General features: G+C 40.3%; 2 protein-coding genes across 2 annotated transcripts in view; one reads left to right on the top strand and one right to left on the bottom strand.

The window, feature by feature from the left end:
• The window catches only part of snd1 (staphylococcal nuclease and tudor domain containing 1), a 187,280-nt gene that overhangs the window by 76,279 nt on the left and 90,743 nt on the right, over nucleotides 1–20,258 (bottom strand). The gene's annotated exons all lie outside the window — the stretch shown is intronic.
• lrrc4.1 (leucine rich repeat containing 4.1) overlaps nucleotides 18,759–20,258 on the top strand; it is a 5,369-nt gene continuing 3,869 nt past the window's right edge. Inside the window, exons 1-2 of the mRNA XM_016500236.1 lie at nucleotides 18,759–19,481; nucleotides 19,633–20,229. The gene's annotated coding sequence lies outside the window, so the exon portion shown is untranslated. The remainder of the gene's footprint in view (nucleotides 19,482–19,632; nucleotides 20,230–20,258) is intronic.

Below are 20,258 nucleotides of genomic sequence, written 5' to 3'. Positions count from 1 at the left end.
GGTGCTGTTGCCATGGTGAATCATAATTTCGGAGCTCCATTGATCATGACTTCTCATAGTCATGGTGCATGCGCTAAACTCAGAGTCAACCTACTCCGAGTCGACTGAACTAACACAATTCAGCTGTTCTGAAACCGAAAACTCAGAGTTTCCCATCTCAGGGTAAGTCAACTCAGAATTCAAGTTTTAACTCAGAGTTGGTTGAACCTCCTTATTGAAACGGGCCCCAGGTGTGCAGTAGTTTGGATAACACATCACAAACTCGTGGGGTGAGAGGTGGAGAATGTGTGTATCTGTGTGCATTTGTATCGATTAAGCTTCAGGGCACATGCATCAGTGTCACAGTCAGGCTGTCTGAACACAATCTCTCAAACATGGGACCCATTATGAGCTCGGAAAACACATGCCCGTCGGCCCATCACAAACACACACCCACCCACCCCAGTAGCCCCTCACTGCAGTACACAAGATCCATCCAGGGGGTGGAGATGGGTAGGTTTAGGGATCAGGGGGTGGAGACGGGTAGGTTTAGGGATATGGAAGGTGGGAGGAGTTGGATCTGGATCCAACCTCGCCCCCTGGATCTTGTGTTCTGCAGTGAGGACCATCTCACCCACCCACCCACACAGAGATCCTACTCAATCAACCTTTTTTCCCATTGCTACTTTCAGCTGATGATAACGGATGCAAGAAACTCTCCACCACCATTAAAACTGCCATCTATTTCAACTCAAAAAGTAAAATTAAAATTCATGATCACTCTTGCTCTCCTTTCATCTATATTGTCTAAATTATGGATAATTTAAAAGGGCCAAATTAGATATCTTACACCCAATGAAAAAAGCTGCAATCTGGACAGACATTTTCGACAGTCAAGCCAAGAATCAATAAGATTTGGTACAGAGAGACAAACGTGAAGAAAATATATTAATACACACTAATGACGGTTTCTTAGGCAACTATGGTCATTTTGGCTGTGTAGATTTTTACAATACTCCCTTAAAGTTTTTATTTATTAATTTGCTTATTTCATTAAAGGGGTCATATGATGCGATTTCAATTTTTCCTTTCTCTTTGGAGTGTTACAAGCTCTTGGTGCATAAAGTAGATCTGTAAAGTTGCAAAGACTAAAGTCTCAAATCCAAAGAGATATTCTTTACAAAAGTGAAGTGTCAACCACGCCTACCTAAAACGGCTCGTTCTAACACGCCCCCACGTCTACGTCACGATGTGGGAAGATTTGCATAACGCTGCCCAGATGTTCACGCAAAGAAAGGCGGCGTAACTTTATTCTCGCTGTAGAATTGGTGTTGCCGCCGCCGCCATGTCGTGAAGGCGCTGTGTTTCGTTGTGAAAGCAAAACTACTTTGGTTGGCCTTCCAAAAGGGGACGATATCTGCTTCGTCATGCCTGGAGCTGATCCGTGCTGGTCGCTGAGGAAATACATCAACTTCGTGCTGTGGATCGCCGGATCGGCTTTCACCGTGGACGAAGCGGAGTCCAGCCCGGGGTCGTCACATGTGGTTGCCGCAAGCCCGCCGGACTCTCCTTCTTCGAACAAAACCAAAGAGATATTCTTTATCAAAGTTAAGACTCTGCCACGCCCCCCTAAAACGGCTCGTTCTAACACGACCCCACATATCTACCTCACTATGTGGGAAGATTTGCATAACGCTGCCCAGATGTTCACGCAAAGAAAGGCGGCGTAACTTTATTCTCGCTGTAGAGTGATTTTTGAACCTTAAACCGCATAAACACATTTCATTACACCGAATACATAAAATATATGACCTTCATATAATACCAGTGTATTTTGTTCACAGTGAAAGCTTTCCCGTTTTGCCTCATCGGTGGCAGGATCGTCTGAAGTTCCAGCTGCGTGTTATGTTAACGCTGTTATTACGTTTGTTGACAGCTCTGCTGCGAGGGTCCACTATGCAAAGACTGCCATTATGAGGACAAATCTGTGTGTTTGGGCGAGTGACTTTTATAATTACAGATCACAAACACAGTAAAAAGCAAACGTAGATGTAGCAAGACAGGTTTAACTCAAGCTTGAGACCTCAGGCTCTGAGGAACATGAGAAACATGTGAAAGTTCAGAGGTGGTACTTAACCTTATGTAACCATAGAAACCATGTCAAATTATGGCACCATGTGGTGCCATCTGTGAGGTAAATGCATAACATGAAGGACAGTCAGCCAGAACAGGAAGCAGATACACCAGATGGCCCCCATGGTACAGTTTGCAATATAAAGTGCTTGAGATGCTCCAAGATACTGCGTCTGACAGCACCTGGACCCACACAAAACCCACATATTTATTAATTATCTAAATAAGATCATAACAGACTTCTATTGTTTTTATATAAAACTAATTATAGACCAACCCTACATTTACCACTTATACACCCGTATCCTTGTCCAGAATAAATTTACAGGGTTTCACACAAGTCTACAAGTCTTCATTTTATCTTTTGCAGCTGAATTTGTTTGTTCCATACACTTCATTTCTGTTCTTTAATGTTTACTGAAACACACACTGTACAAAAAAGGGGCACACAGACATTGGTTAACTAAGACTAAAACCTCTGGTACAACAGTCAAAGCCCCAGAGGTTTCAGGGTGAATCCATAAAATGGATCAGCCCCTACCAAATAAATGATGGATCGAATCACTAATGGTAGATTATCTATTTTGGATGCAAAATATAGAGTTAATGGGCCTTTTAATCAAAAGAAAGCACTCTCAAAAAACAGTGGTCAAACAGAGTAATACTACAGCAGCAAAGATTAAACAAGAAGAATGTTCTTCTTTAAACATGGCTTAAATAAATGGCTCAATCCAAGTCCAATGTGTGAGAGTCCATTGATTGAAAATGAGAGAGAGAGAGAGCTCTGTTAAACCTCTCTGAAAAGGGAAAGCAGAATTAATACATCAGTAAGAGCACCCTATAGGCATTTCCGCCCATTAGACTGGCAGAAAACTGGCAAAAAATGTTTGATTATTGCTATAGGTTCAAACTCAGAGTCACGTAACAGTTGGAGGGCTGAAGTTGAAGAGGGAGTAGTGTTGTAATACATTGTGTGTGTGTTTGAGTGGATGTGTGAGAGACTACCATTCTTGGATTTAGTGCTGACCCAAAAGGTCCAGCACTGCACTAAATAAAAGCAGGAGTGTTTTAGCAGGACAGTCAATGAAGTGAGACAGCTGCAAGAGAAAAACATGCATACAGTGGAAGAAATCAAGAGAGTTAATAGAAGTCCAAAGGTTAAGGGTCAGTTTAACTTGAATGAAAGAAAGTGTGGGTAAATTACAACAACAATAATAATAAAAGTGTAATCCAAAATAATTGAAATGCATAAATTAAATAAATATTTCTCAAGCTCCAAAAAAACTTTTTTTTTTGCTTACAAAAAAGGGGGAGGGGCAAGAGATAGCAGACACCATGGGCTGGTTGCATAAACTACTTAGACTAGTCTTAAAAAGTTAGTCATGTGATTTTTCTAGATTGGTCTTAACTTTTCAAAATCAGTTACAAAAAGATAAGACTGTTACCTCTTGGCTAACTGCTAGTTTCGTACTCAACAGAACACACAGCTGTGTGATGTCAACAAAGGTGATCTCTGTACATTTGATCGATTCACATCTCAAGCTCCTGACATAGAAGGGATAGTAGTGTGTGCATGGGTCAGTGTGTGAGTTTGTAATAAACTGGCCTTCAAAACATAAGCATCAATGCTGTTGTCATTCCCATTGAAACAGAATCTTTAAACACAGGGCTTGTTGTTTGAACGGTGGACCAGATGCACTAACACAGCGCTTTCATGCTACTGTCTCCTCATTATTAGGAAAATCAGTACAAGGCCCCTGTCCATAACTTCATGCAAATAAAGTCAAGAAACAAAATGAGGAAGTCAACAAATGTAATGAAATATTATGTATCACTATGTCAAGCTACTAAATGACCTGGAAGACCAGATGAAAGTAGGAGGTGAGACATGATGGGCTGATTTTGTTGTTCACCACGCAAGTTACCGCAGAGAAAAAAGCAGAATGAAGCAAAAAGCTTCTCTGTATTACTTAATGCTTTTTAACACTAAACATCCTCCTGAGGGGTGAAAACAAGTAGCGAATCACTGGCAACTCTGGCGAAAGATATGGAAATCATACCAGTTTGAGTGCAGATGTTGGCGGCGTTGTTAAAGCATCTCCCAAATGGTGTCCATTTAAAAGTCTGTCAGTGCGGCTGCATTTTGAACAGTTTGCATTAAACAGCTTTAATACTACACACACAAATCCTTTGACACACTCATGCAACCACTTAGCGAATGGTGCAAGTTTGAAATTGTGTGAGTGGCGGCACTTACTCTTGTAAGAGCATTTATATGCCTGCATGTGCACGCAAATCAGTGTGTTTTTTGAACATGTGCATTGTGTGCATTTGCTTGGACGTTTAAAGGCATATGAAGCCTTTCATTCTAATGCCTCCCATGTCCTCTGTGGGAACAGGTCAATATTTAGTCAATGAGACTAGTGGAGCTGCGGTGGTCCCCTCTAAATGACCTACATGGCTTTATGCTGCAATCAATCCTGAAAGGACCCCTACGACACAAGCTCTGCCATTCGGTCTCACCACAAAGAAAACAGTAGGAACATCTGAGGCGCCTTCACAACCTGGTGTGGTTCCTCTGGGGTCAAATTACCTTTAGACTACAGTGTCTCTTAAAGTTCTCTTCAGGAAATTCAGAAGAACCTTCGAGTTGAGCCTGAAATCCCTAACGTCCAGCTGGGAGACACATGAGGTCACACATCATAAAAATGTTTCTTTCATATCCTCTCTTCAGCCGGTCAATCTCCACACGGCACATAACAAAGACCAGCAGGGGAAGGTGGAGAAATCAATACCCCTGATCTCTCTCCTCAGGGGTATGTGCACTGCTCTTTTCTCATCAGGAGCTGAGCAGTAAACGCCACTGGCTGGAGAGAAGTCATGTGACTTGTGCAAATCATATTCGTATCTATGGTTACGGCTCAAGCTGAGGTGTTCAAAGAGAAACAACGATCTGTGGTGTGAAAGACAACATTAAAAGGGGCAGCGATATAAATATTTAAATGATTTTTCGTTGGACCACTTCAGGATAATGAACAAGAGCATGAGAAGTCACAGAGCATGAATGGAGACATCTGATTGGATGAAGGGATGCCAACGGAAGCCGGAACGATTGAGTGAGCTTCTGAATGGACTCTAACATCCTGGTTGTTAAAATCAATGGCGGCAATAACTGCAATCCATCTCTTTCACGGCTGCCCTTGCGCCCTGATCAATGTGTATTGAGCTACATCTGTAATATTGCTAATATATGTCATTATTTCCTATCCAGAGATGATGGATCAGAAATATATAGACGTGTATTTGTGGAGGTTTTCGACTAGGGTGGTTTAATTAGCAAAGGTCCACTGCACTACAAAGAAATGTAAGTATAATTTATCATCCAATATTTAAAAAAATATATATTTTTTTAAATCAATACTTTCAGCAAGAACACATTAAAATGATTAAAGGTGATATTAAAGCTATTTATAAAGTTTTTAAAAAATATATATATTTTTAAAAATGATTCTTGAGCACCAAATCAGCATATTAGAAAGATTTTGCATGTGACACTGAAGGCTAAAAATCATCTTTGAAGAATAAATTACATTTTAAAATATTAAAACAGAACAACGTTATTTTAAACAGAATTATATAATATTGTTTTTACTACATTTTTGACCACATAAATGCAGCCTCAGTGATCATAAGAGGGTAATTTCAAAAAGATTAAAAATCTTACCGATCTCAAACTATTCACTGGTACAGTAGGTAGGTCATAAAAATGACAGTCTGCTGTCACGTTGCGTCTATATATGAGCATTTAAGGGTCAGGATAGCAGAATAACAGTTTTGGGGAGTCGTCCAAAATCTGTCATGCCACACTGAATACATTTAGCTCATTCACATCACATCAATACATGCATACACACTCATCTATCACAGAGACACACATAAACATAAAAATCATGATGAAACACATTTAAAGTCAATTCCTGTCAAGGCAGTCCAGTTAAGTAAAAAGACAGACAATGGCAGCTCTCATGGCCTTTAGGTTCTCAGAAAGAGTGATGAGTGCCATGTTGTAAAAGTTAGAAGACATTCAGACCACATAGCTTTACACTTCATTTACCATGTAGCTGTGCATTAGAAAGTCATGAAGTGCTATGAGGTGGATTGTTTTCAAGCATGCCTATTAACTGTGATAATGTAGACTATAAAATCAGCAAAACAAACACATAAAAAGGAGCGAAGTGTAAAAAAAAAAAAAAGAATGTATCCTTAAAGGGTTAACGTTGGTTTTCACGAGACGCACCGGCGCATGCGCAACACTGACCCCATACGTCATTCCCCCGGAACTGCTTCTGAGTATAACTGTTGGCGCAAGCTAGATTCAAGTTATTATTACGTTTTGAATATGGATATTTTTCTTACAAAAACGCATCGATTCGCTACAGGAGGCCTTTGTTCACCCCCCGGAGCCGTGTGAGACACTTTTTTTTGTGGAAGGGTGCTTTTTATTTCACGTCATTTGAACCGAAGCACTGCAACACCCGCTGAGTACAACGATAGAGCTTGAAAGATCAAAGACAATTTTTAATATAACTCAGACTGGATTCGTCTGAAAGAAGAAAGTCATATACACCTAGGATGACTTGAGGGTGAGTAATTTATGGGCTAATTTAAATTTTTGGGTGAACTAACCCTTTAACATCAGGCTGATATTTCTCATTGAGCACAGCTGTTATTTGGCTTTTCCCGAGTGCGTCAGAGGGAGGGGTGACGGGAAGCGGCAGGCAATCATGGGAAGAGCATCACCATTTATCTAGAGCCCTCTTTCCCACCAACACTCAGAATGATGTGCCAACCAGTGTCACTCAAATGGCCATTTCTGCCCGTCCCCCTCTGACAACCGAACGAGAATGGGACAGAACAACAGAAAACAAGGAATAGGAGGAGGGGGGCAGGGGGTTGAGAATCGCATGTCATTTATCAGTGTCTTTCATTAAGCTGGAGTCGAACCCCTGAGGCATGGCATGATAAGCGGAAAAGACCTGCCACAGAAACAAACATGGCACATAAGAATGTATAAACTGAAAAGAGTACACTAGGATTTAAAATGAAATGAAGTCAGAAGGTTTGTCCCCACGTTCAAACGAATTGAGCTGTTGTGCTCATGTGGATGACAGAAGTTCAAGTCCGTTTCATGTTATTTCCTGCTGATATTACTTTTGTTTCACCCCCTCGTTGTGTCTAACATCCACTTTCTATGAAAGTGTCAAAGAGGACAAATAAAATATAAAAAAAGGAAAAAAAATTAAGCTACATGAAACCATCTTCCCAGGAGTAAAGGGTCCGACTCAAAACCAGAAACTGAAGCACATATATCTCGTACAAAGCAATTGAACAAATGAATGAGCTGGAATATTCCAGTGAATTTCCATTTGTCTCGGAATGGCCTTTGGCCCTGTGATATATTCAGGGAATTTGCTCTCCATTTTTACAACAACTCATTTTTTGCATTTCCAAGAGCAAGTATAGTGTCAAAAAGAGGAGATGGTGTAGAACCACAGCAACTGAGAGAAGAATATATCATAATAAATTAGTTTTACATCCAAAGTCACAGTCTAAATAACCCAGCATAGGCTGGTCATTACCATTGAATCGGTATTGACTCCTAAAGGACAACAAGCTCTTAAGAGATGTTGTGTAACACTTCAAATGTCAGTTTATTCAATACATAGTACTGCAGAGCTGTGAATGGTGTCTGGAGTGAGAGACCATAAAAGAAGACCGACAGTTTCACAGTCTCATCTTTACTCTCTAATCAAATATGCCTGGGATGCAGTGTACAAATGCAATTACAGTGTGACTGTCTCTTAACCTGCGTGCTCTTTATGTACACTTGACCGAAGTTCACCTGAGGTCTTTGCTTGAACCATAAATAAGAAAATGCCACATCATCTCCTTTAAGCCAAAAACACAATACAAATAACGCTACACATGACAATTGAACACCGGAGTATGTTTCTGGCCTTAGTTTTAGTGTTTCCTTCTGGAGGCAGACCTAAAGTACTGAGGGCACATACAGTTGAATACAATTGGAAATGGGGGGAAAAAAATTGTGACAACTGCCACAAAGTCCCAAGGACAATCTGTCACTCAATTACAAGTTCAGGCAGCAAAAAAAAAAAAATCCTGAACCTCGATACGGTCTAAACGATTGACTTCTTGTCAAACCCAAGGCTGTGCACCCAAACAGCTTCATAATGAGAAAGAGGTAGCAGAAAGAGTAATGAAGGAGAAACGGTTCACTTTTTCGCTTAAATCCCCTCTCTTTTGCCCCCCCTTAAGACTGCGGGACGCACAGATGCTGCTAATCAGCCAGAAAGAGGCAGTCTGCCTGAACATAGACACATTCTGACTCTCAAATCAGGGAATGAGGAGCAGATAAAGTCAAAGAAGGGCAGGAGAGAGGAGAGAGAGACAGAGATCCAATACTGAGATACAATGAAGTGCCTGAAGGAGCTGAAGGAACGGGAGTCAGTTACACAGCCATACGATCCGTTATCCAGTAGAAAACAGGGCTTAACCGAGATTGAGTCAGAATTACACTTCTAAGAAACGTGCATGGGCCACACGGGAAGGGAAGTGCGAATCAGATGGAGGATGAGAGGGAAAACGAGTGAGTAGGGGTCGAGTAAGAAGTCTGCAGCAAACTTGGGTCTGAGCAGACATCTAAAAAAATCAGCCATGAAGTGAAGGCCCCGTCAGCATTTATGCCAGCAGCTTTGAGAGTTGTGTGCTTATTGGTAAGCAGAAGCAGCACTGAGTGGTTGCCGTTATGTAACATGGTGCCAGTGTTATTAAGGTTTATGCAATCGTGGGTCACTGATGTGTGCTGAAGACATGAGCAACCTTTTGTTGTTCACTTCATATACCACATGCTGCTTTCACAGCTGCTTTTGTGACCAATCACATAGCACAATAACCATGAGGACTGAAATCAAAACGTACAGCCTATATAAAGAAGTGAATAACTATGTGAATTGAGCTACAGTGGGTTTTTGTGTAGTCGGGCTACAGTCATCTTTGATCTGTTCAGACTGAAGATACTGTCATATTTACAGTTGTTTAGTGAGTTTCCATGGGTTTTGTTTGAACAGAAATGCACACAATTGGGAATTTAACTACAGGGTGAAAGATTTCCCCATGTAGACTTCACAGTGAATTTGCTATATTGACCAATGGACAGCTGCTAGGTTAGAAAGTTACTTTGTGAGTGGTGCTTCAACAAATGGATCCTTGATTTTGCTTGCAACATTTCACCAAAACTTTGATAATGTGACTGCAACTTTACAAGACAAGGTGAAAATGAATATTTGAAGGATAAAAACATGTCAAGCGCCACCTCTGTCTTTCAGATCATGCATACGACACCGAGGCCATTTGTATACCCATTATCTTGGGTTTGTAAGGCCAAATTTGTGAAAACTGGACTGGTATGATTTCAATCTAACTAAAGCGTTTGAATTATTTTTTTTTTAAAGGCTAATTACTATTTTAGTCCAATTCAAATCAAACATTTAAAGTGCATGTAAATGTTTTTTTTTTTAAACGTTACTGACAGAAGTATATATTTTTTTAAAAGTGTAATATAAATATCTACATCTAATTAGGCTGAACAGCAGCTTTAGCCAGAAAGACAACCAACGTCACCTAGCAAAATGTCCTTGAATTCCTTTTCATGAATGAATTTTAACTATGTAGAACAAGATGTTCACGCACTTGCAACACACTGATCCAGCATTCACCTCTGGGTTTGTGGTTCTTGCAAACTTTCTGGCCTAAATATAAAATGCAAAACTAACCCTTCAATTAACAAAAGACGAGTCTAAATTATCTCAAACTACCAGATAGCATCTGAAGATGCTTTTAGACATGTAATAATTACAAGACTCCCTGGTTTCTGACAACTACACAAAGACATATTATTCAAAATTTACAATAAAAGAAGGCGGCCTGATAACTATCATAAGCATTCAGCCCTCAGGCAGGCTTGACAGGTAAAACGTGGGTGTTATTTATTCTTTTTTTTATCAGTTTGTCTATGGCTATTTTTTTAAATTAAGAAAATGAGAGGATGTGGCTAACTTACAAATGGCTTACCTCTAGCTACTCTGCATATTAGAGCTTGGATAAGAGTAAGTATTTGTACAAAAAAAAAAAGTTGCAAACATCACCTGTATTCTCCGCATATACCGAAGATTTGTTAAATTGATACCTCATAATTGCTCACTGTGGCATTATCTGCATCTTTATACCTGCCACTGGTAAGATAGTGAGGAAATATGCTCTAGTTTCATGCTATTCTCTCTCAGATCCAAAAAGGGTCTTATATAAACCTTTCAGCTGGGGGGCATGGAGCTACGCTTGTGCGATGTATGAGAGAGAGAGAATAAGTGTGTGTGCAAGTGAGAGAGATTCAAAGTGATGCAGGCCCTGTCGTCAGCAGCTTTGGGGATGAGTGGAGTTTACTCTTTTACTCCCTCACTTACACCCCTCATCCTTTTCTTCCCCCATTTCAGTGCTTTCTTTTCCTGTCTGATGTTCTGTCAGTTTCTCAGTGGAAGGCTGAAGAAAGTGAACACACACTGCCTTAAGACAAGGCTTTTACCAGAGAGAAAGATTTAAGTTGGGATGACCTGCATATGGCACAGCGAAATTCAACTGAAAAAAAAATGGGTGGCAAAAATGCAAAACAAGCAGTAAGAGGTGTGCTAAATCAAAATACATTTGATGTATTACATCAAATATTTGTATGTATTAAATATTCATATTATACTATTCATATAATATTAAATATATTAATTTCTATTAATAATTATTGTTAGAAGAGAGCTATTAGTTAAGCTGGCCCAGTTGATCATATATATATATATATAATGTATAGATAAAATAAAATATCACCACTTCTTGTGTACACTACTCAACGACAGGCAGCTATATCATTATAGGGACTTTCAAAACATATGGCTACCTGTCAAACTGTGCATAGTTTCCTACATTAAACACATTTTAACTCACTTTATCCTACGAAAATTGAGACTAGAGATGGCATCAACAAATTCTGCAGGAATTTCCTGTAGTAGGAATCTCTTTAGACAAACATGATGTTGTATGACAGTACACGTGTCTGAGCGTGGGCCAGGGGCTCATACGCTTCATCATATAATATTTAAAACCATGTTACTCTGTAGCTGTCAAGATGAGTGAAGCCTATGTCCCTATATAGTCAAAGAAGAGGGGATTTATTTAAAAAAAACTACATAAAAACAGCATGCCACTCAGGGCTGGTGCATGAAGGACACTGCTCTGGCTCTCAGCGAGATCATCTCAATTTTAAAACAAGCTCCTCTTACGGCACTTTATTATGCGGAAACCACACATGAGTAGTGAACAACTACTATTCAACTTATTATCATTGATATCACTGCACTCCAAAAACATTTGACTAAACACACACATATGCTGTCAATCGATAACTAATTAATCACAGTTTTCTGCAATATCAAGATTAATCCATCTAACATAAAAATTTGTAATCAGAAATATGTTTTCACATTGAATCTCCAAATGAATGTACAGTAGAAACAACACAAAGACGGTATATTTTAAATATTTGTTTAAGGGCATCTTTTTACTGATACTGATGCCTGTATTAAATTATTATTATTATTTGTATTTTTTTATCAGTTTCTGAGGATAAAAAGTAAATGTAGCCATTTTTGCCATCATTTTCAAAATTTAATAGGTCAAAACTGTTACAGAACATTAAATAATATATTAGGTATACACACCCTCACACACAAAAAGGAATAATTTGGGAACAAAACTATATGAGCACGCTTGGCCTTTCCCCTGACATATTTGTAAAATTAGAATTCCATCTGTAGTCACAGGCAACTCAGATAATACCTTTTTTTTCCACATTATTTCGCAAAATTATTATTCAGTTCTTTCCCACTGGTTAGCAAAGATCAGCCCAAGTTTGTATTTTTAAAACTGTATGTCTGGTTTGTCTGGTAAAAAAAAAAAAAAAAAAAAAAAACAAGCACAAGCACTAGGCATGTATATCAGAAAAAGGGATTTTGAGAAAAAGGTCTATAACATATCTGCTTGCATTACCAGGGCTTCAAATTAAAAACAGAAGGGGCATCAGTAGTATTTTTTTCCCCTTCACACCATGTCATCAATCGCCCACTGTCTGTGTCCTCATTGTTGGAAGGTTTTGAGAACACGGCTCAACTCTAGCCAGAGTGAGGAGTGGCTGCTGTTTTATTGAGCTGGGCTTTGAATGTGTTCCCTGCATACAGCATGCAGTCACCTCAGGGAAATTCCATACTGCACCGCAACACAAAACACATCTAAGAAAGGTCACAACCCACAGTTTAAGGGGATTTATTCTAGAGCTTTCCATCATATTCCCCAGGACCCCTTTAGCTTTCTCCACAACCCACTGGCCCCCAACTTTAGCGACGGTGCAGCTGTGCTACAACACAGAGCTGCGTGTACAAACCGTATTGAACAGACATCAGCTAAACCTGACATTAGCATATTTCTGTACCAGTGCACATAAAATTAGACACCTTGAGTGACAGAAAACTCGAGACTGTGTCAAAAATGTAATTTATGCTTTACATTCTAGGCAGACAGAGGTCTATACATCAGAAATTCAGATGCTATTATGAGGGGCGTCACTAAGTGTGAAGGAAACTTTGACTGCAGGATACAAGTACAAAAGCTAGCATGGCAGAGTGAATCTTTCTATGGAGTATCCATATTTCCCAACACTGTAAAAACTCACCTTGATTTGCCTTTTCTGATGGATTTAATTTCCTATGCATTAGATTGCCAGACTCTTATTACCTCTACCTGTAGGCCTGTGCAGCTTTCTCTTTCTCCTTCAAGTCTAGAAAAGGCTGTGGGCATATTGTTCGTTTAAATCTAACAGACCTCAATCTTCCTGTAGCTCTACAGCTTAATGGTGCCATTGGAATATATTAGGCTCCATTATGTACCCCAATATAAAGCCCCTGTGAAATATTACACCAAAATCTCGTTCCTCAGAGCCTCTGAGCTTCTAGCAGCAGTGATGATATTGATGAGGTTGGTCAGATAAGGTTGATATATCTGACTGACGATGCCGCCGAGATGGCCTTTTGGTGACCTTGCATGAGCATTTTTTTGGACGAGAGTGAAGGTTTACTTGCCACAATCTGTAGGTATTGTGCATGATAAGGTGAGGATAATATTTGACATTTGGCATAAAAGGTGAGATTTGGAATTGATAATTCTATTGACTGAGCACACAGGACTGATTTGATCAACTTGATCAGATACCGGTGCTTCAAAGGCAATTAAATGCAAAAGCAATAAACTTTTGTAACCAACAAACTGGCAAATTTGTCCTATGCCCAATCAAGCCAAGGATGTACTGTGACTCAATTCTGCTTTTCCTTGCAAACTTACCATTTGGTTACCTGACTGAATTTTTCTGTATTGAACACTGCTGTTGTGAAATCTGCTCACTTAAACTTGTCACCAAGGTAACATTATCTAGCTGGCTAGCACAGATGAGGCTGTTAGAATCGGTTTAAAAATGATGAAATTAAATGTATTATCAGTAAAGGTATTGTACTGCATACCACTTTTTTTTCTTCAGCAGGTGTGATTAAAACAAACAACACTTTGTAAGTGAATACTTAGTGTAACTAAAGATTGTTTAACAAATATAACCATATTAAACTTCACATACAAAAAAATAAAACAAACATATATGCATACATATATATGCACAAACATGTTTACAGTACACACACATATGCTGTCTAAATACTAAATATTATGCAATATAAAATATCATCATATAATACAATACAACACATTAAAAAAAAATCTTACTGCTGAGCTCCGAAATGTAAATTTAAGTAATATTGCAACAAGAACACCAATCTCAGTTGGGTGTTTCTAGGGCTGAAGTCTGACTGGGTGGGACTTATTTGCACGATGGAATTCAAATTGAGAGGAGATGGATGGGATTGCCTGATTGTGAGATTTCAGAGGCAGAAAGAAGCGCTTACTCCATCCTCTAGCTGTTTAGTCAGAGCTTTAAAGCCCTTCAGTAAAACATGGCCATTTATTCCCACATAGACTCAGAAAGAGGCTTTTACAGATGCTGGGTGGCATGACAGCTCAGTGGAAATGAGCACTGAGTGTTCTAAAATGCTAAGCAAGGCTGGCCAATCACAATGCTGCTAAGCCCTGCCCTGTTCAAGAATTAATGTAAATGACCTTTTAAAATATTCCTGAAAAGGCTCAGTACTGAACTTTGCCATTCTGTTTGTACAACCAAACTATGGTACAAATCAACAGTTACTTTAATCACACATTTGCATGGCTGTTATGGTTCTGTAGCATATGTTCACTCTAAATGGGTTAAGACTTTAAAAAAATTAAAAGCATGGCTACCTAAGTGTGCCCACACACTACGGTTTTCTGCTGCAAACCCACTGAATTGAGGATGGAAGGGTGTAGAGAGAGAGAGAAAAAGAGGATGCGTTTGTGAAGGTGACTTCACCATGCAATAAAAAGTTAAGAAAATGTTCATTTTTGTTGCATTCAGAAGTAGCTAATATGTTATCCAATGACAATTTGCTGCAATTGGACCCAATGAGGTGAGTCCAACTGCACTTTCGGAAATTCAATTTGCTGTATTCCTGCTTAATTTCCAGTCCAGTCTTCAAAACTTATTTTATTCATTCCCATCCATCAATCATTCAGTCTAGTGTGAAAGTGCCCTTAAATGTTCTTTATCTACGCCACATATTGTATTTTGAGGAAAAACACTCAATAATGACATTTTTTACCCTTCAGTGAACGCTCCATTTCAGTGTGTACATTAAAAAAGGACTCAGGGTTCTCATCTTCCTCTGCTAATGAATACTCTATATCAGGCCTCCAGAACCACCAGAGAACAAAAAATTGAACTCAGCTCTGTATATCTCATTAAAAGAAGTGAGTCAGTCATTTTGACATGTGGCACCTTCCACATTCCCACAGAAGTGCGTCAGCTGTCAGTTAAGATAAGTATGGAGCTAAACAAGATGCTATTCTGAAACTCAAACAGTGAAAGTGATCGCTCACAGCGCGTGGTGGAACAACGCTGTTATTTGTGACGGATGAAATTTCCCAAGAAAATTGCTAGGGGAAAAGTGATGAATATTCATTAAAAATAGGGTGACTGGTCAACGCCTGCCTACTGCTTCTAAGACTTAACCGCTGCAACTGGATTAGGTCAGTGAGCTGAACTTGAGAACTGGATCAAAGATTCATGAACAAAGCATTCAAACTGGTTTTGTGAAAAGAATAAATTGAATCATTAAAAAAAAGATAATAATAAAAACAATGATCGTTCACACATTAAAATTTCTACTTCTCTCATAAAGTGCAAACGAGCTAGGTGTTTCTCACAATGCTGTTGCATGTTTTCCAGAAGATTTATAGCTCAAGTCATATGGACTATTTTTTGTGGTGCTATTGCCTCTTTTTTTGAAGTTTGAATGCTTCAGTCAACCTTGTAATTTCAATCAGCACAGTTCAAAATTGATCCTTTTGTACTCTTTGGAATGAAGTCACATAGGTTTGGAGCAACAAGAGTGAGTAAATGATTAGACTTTTCATTTTTGTGTGAACTATCCCTTTAAAATAACTGCATAAGCTTTTAATCTGGGCTGGAACATTATAATTAGGGGTGCTACGATCAGGATTTTTGAGGCCGATCACCGATCGCCGATCACAGAAAGCAGTATCTGCCGATACCGATCACCGATACCGATCTTTTAAAGCCTTCTTTTTATCATTTATAACTATTTATAGTGATACTCCAATCAGGATTTAGAGATTTATTCAGGGCCTGAATTTCATTTTTGAAAATGGGGGGAATTCCCCTCTTAGTTGACTCTTGTGAGAGGGGAAGCAGCACGGACTGTGCTTTCACACAGGAGTCTACTACTGATCCGTGGCTGTTTACCACAAACACAACATTTATCCATTATTTTGATTTCAAATCCAAACATTGTGACTGAAAATGCTTTTTCAGCATTGCAATTCTTTTTTTTTTTTACACAGTAGAGTAATACAATCTTTCACAAACATGTTTAAACACAATGTGTTGCTTATATTTATTATTCAATGCTTTTTACTTTTGCATTTACTTCTAGATTTATATATTAAGTTGCTCAAGCAAGTGGCAAAACATTTAAACTACTTTTCTTACATTATCACAAACTTACCATTGACAGAAATAGTCAGATCTACTGCCTTTTCTTTTGCATTGAAATCTTTATTACAAGCAATCCTGCGGTCCTGAGTGCCTCACCTTCAGCATTATAATTATTTCACCCGCGCCGGACAGAGACTGAGACTGTGCCGCTGCATGTCGTACCAAACCTCTCATGGCAGCGTCATCAGCTTGAGATCGTTTTTTTGAGATCTGCCTTTTTAGAGACCGACGATCAAACATCCCAACGTGATTATCGGCCGATAGTGATCGGTAGCCGATCAATCGGAGCACCCCTGTTTATAATAGACATAGTGAGGTTTAATGAAGGTCATTAGTTTGCAAACAATAGCCATTACATGAGTGCTGGAGCAGGAGGCAGGAGGGATGACACTCTCTCCATCCCTTCGGACTGGATTGTCTTGAGCTCAGCCAATCAATCACAGAAAAAACAACCAAGACTAATATCATTAACCATCCACTGGCCCTCAAATATTATATCACATTCAGTTAAAATAGAGTGGGGGGATTGTTGTTAGTAAACAGAGGCCATAGAGAAAAAAAAAGGAAACTAGAACAGATATGAAGTGATGAGAGAGGATGAAACGGGGAAAGATAAGATGACAGCACAGTGAAATGATACATAAACCTCTAAATCTTGTTACATGTGTTTTCTAACAGCCGTTCACAGTTGGACAATATGATGCGAATGATAGCAGACAGAGAGCTCAAGTTACTGTGGCGGCTGTAAGCTCTTTTAGAATTAATTCCTGGAAATTGAAATGGAATTGAAACTCCCCACTCAAGGTCACAAGTGTTAGCCGAAATGACACCGTGTCCACCTGCCTTAGGCTGATTGATTTGAGAGCTTGAGATCTATCTATCTATCCATCCATCCATCCAGTTTCACAACAAACAAAACAAGTGCTATATTTTTTGCAGCTTAAACTGCATGTATGTGTTACATTCAAAAGTGTCTAGGGCACTCCCGGATTTATGGATATCAACCAATGAAATCAGGTCATACTTTTCTGTGCAGCTTTATTTATTTTTAAATTGGAGGTTAAATGTAGCTGAATGCCACATTTTCAATAAATTATATCTTTAAAAGTTTGCCACCTTTTCCCAACTTCTATACATACGCTCTGAAAGACTACATGCACTGCTCTCACAGTACAGCAAGTGCAGATATCGCTGGGATGGTATTGGTTTTCTCCAGTGAATTGGACGAGGGAAGCAGGCTGACCTACATGCAGCAGACCCTATATCCCAGATAGACTGGCAAACCCCGAGGCGGTCATCCTGCCCTCGCTTGCCCACTTACTGACAAGGCCCAACCCGCCAAACTGGGTCGCTGGTGTCGATACAGAGCAGACCTCTCCCTGCGTCTCTCAGCCTGAGGCAGGTTGAGCTGGCAAGCTGGGCCCTCTCCGCCAGCATAAGATAATTCCAGAAGGCCTGGGGTTTGAAGGGGTGGGGGCTGGGTGTCCCCACTACACGCATGGTGTTCTGGGTCAGCGTCATAGCGAGAGAGTTGAATGGCCCAAATGATGTTGGAGGCCTGCCAATGGCCATCCACAGTCTGACACTCAGAGGTGTGTAGTCCACAGACACAAAAAATATACATTACACACTCTAGCACACACAGGTCATAATTCACTAGAGGGTTAGCCTGTGGGTCACATGTATATATGTATTTAAATAATGTCCCCAGACACATGACACTTTATGCAACCAGGTCACAAATGGCACAATGTGTCCTACTAGGTATCCAGGCATTACCACAATCTATGGGTGTCAATCACAAAGACATTCACAATCACACTCTCACTGTCACACATACACAGTGGCGTATCAAAATGCCAGCCATCGATTGCCCAGGGTGCCGTGCTGTTTAGCACTGCTGTTCAATTCCATGACATCTGCTGTTACAAGCATGAGATGCAACCTTTCTGCAAGCACCTCTTTAAAGTACCTTTCACCTGCTGGCTAACTCTGGGTGAAAGCCAACATGCCTAAGTTAAGAGAGTGATTACAGAGCCATGCTTTAAAAAAGAATTGCTTAGCAGCTCTCTTTGTAGAGGAAATGGTTTAAAATGGTGAGCCCTATTCTCTTTGAACAGGGACCATCTTAGCTCCCACTGCATGACAGGGGAGATATTTTAATCTTGGAAGGGAGGATAAGAGAAAGAGAGAGAGAGAGAGAGAGAGAGAGAGAGAGTGAGAGGGGGGGGCGGACACGGATGAGCTAACGTACTAAAACCAATGCACTGCTTGGAGTGTGATGCGTCAGCAGTACAATCACGTTTTCGTTGAAGGACAAAAAGAAGAGCAGGCTTGTAAGCCTGCGTCCCGGGTGCCTGCTACTGCACCACTGAGCATAACAAAAAACATCAATGCACAGTGGCGGGAAGGAGGACTAACCCGGGGCCAGAAAGGTTAAAAAATAAAAAGGAAAGAAAGGAGGGAGCGAGGAAAGATGTTGCCATGGGGAGCCACTTTTCCCTAGCCTCAGCGCTCATCCACCAGCTCGAGCCGGACAGCTGTGCCGCTGACAAAGCTGAGAGCTCCAACTCTGCACTGATCTCAGGGCACTGCAGCGCTATACGGATACTTCTCTGATCAAACCAACGTCACAGAGAGGGGGGAGAAACGCTCTCTCTTTTTTCTCTCATTCCAGGGAGTGAGAGAGCACGCTCGAAAGCAGGAGAGAACGAAGGAGAACGAAGCAGAGAGAGAGCGATCTCTCTCCAGTGAACGAGCCCTCTTACGGAGCTGCCTCTGCACTGGCACCCCCCTTTACACCTTCCCTGGACTCTAATCATCAACTTCTCACATAAAAATTGAAGGATTATTGGAAAGCGTGTAGAAAGAACCCTGCAGCCTTAGCTGCATGAAAGCGCGAGGGCACAGAGATGGAACGCGGAGCTACATAAGGAAAGAAATGCGCTAATGACCGCAGTGTCACAGTCTTTTCAGCTGGACAAGGTGCTGACAAATCGAGCGGACAAAACATACTGAGAGGGAGGGAGACGAACAAAGTAAAGTGAGTGGAAACACTGGAGGGGCACTTTTATTATTCTTTAAACAAAAGCATAGAAGAACATTTGAAAAGACTGGATTTCTCATTCTTATTCCTATCTTTTTCCCCCTCTAACTACCCCTCCCTTTTTTTCCCTCCCCCTACTCTGGTTTAGCATGTGTGAGTGGTCCTCTATGGAGACATGGGCATTTAGTAGCAGCATCAAGCGGAGGTATCCAAGGACAAACATCTGTGGATAGTGTGAGAACGCGCGCTTCGATAGGAGCCAAACTGGATTGGTAATTTTGCCTAAAGCTCTAAGGCCCTGCAGAGCTGCAACACGTCTCCTCGGATGCTCCTCTGTGGATTTATTAGGGGCCATTTTGGCATTCATCTCTTATTTTCTGACAAATGAAAAAAAGAGAAGGAGCTGCTTATCATGGGAATATAAGAATTTGAGGGGGGAAAAAAATCTATATTGTGATTGCAAAAATTGGACGTGTAAAACCTTTGAGGTAGGTGTTGAGCCTTTCCAAACCTTTTTTATACATAAAATATATTCTCCTGTTTTATTTGATTCATCATTCCTTGATTTTCACTTCTCCATTTTTACTCAAGTACTTGTCACTGAACGTTTAGCCTCCAGTTCAGTAAATGGAAAAACAATCTATAGTGTTGTTTAACCCAGGGTAGGGCTTCATTAGTCAGAGGTGAACCCTCGCCTTCCCCGGCTTACTACCCCCCTCTCCCCAACCACCATCATCACCCCATACCCCCCCCCCCAGCCGATGCTGAATTATG

This window comes from Sinocyclocheilus anshuiensis, unplaced genomic scaffold, assembly GCF_001515605.1.
Source record: "Sinocyclocheilus anshuiensis isolate Anshui unplaced genomic scaffold, SAMN03320099.WGS_v1.1 scaffold346, whole genome shotgun sequence".
Lineage (NCBI taxonomy): Eukaryota > Metazoa > Chordata > Actinopteri > Cypriniformes > Cyprinidae > Sinocyclocheilus > Sinocyclocheilus anshuiensis.
Note: the sequence above shows the minus strand (reverse complement) of the source record. Positions and strands in the feature narration are given on the sequence as shown.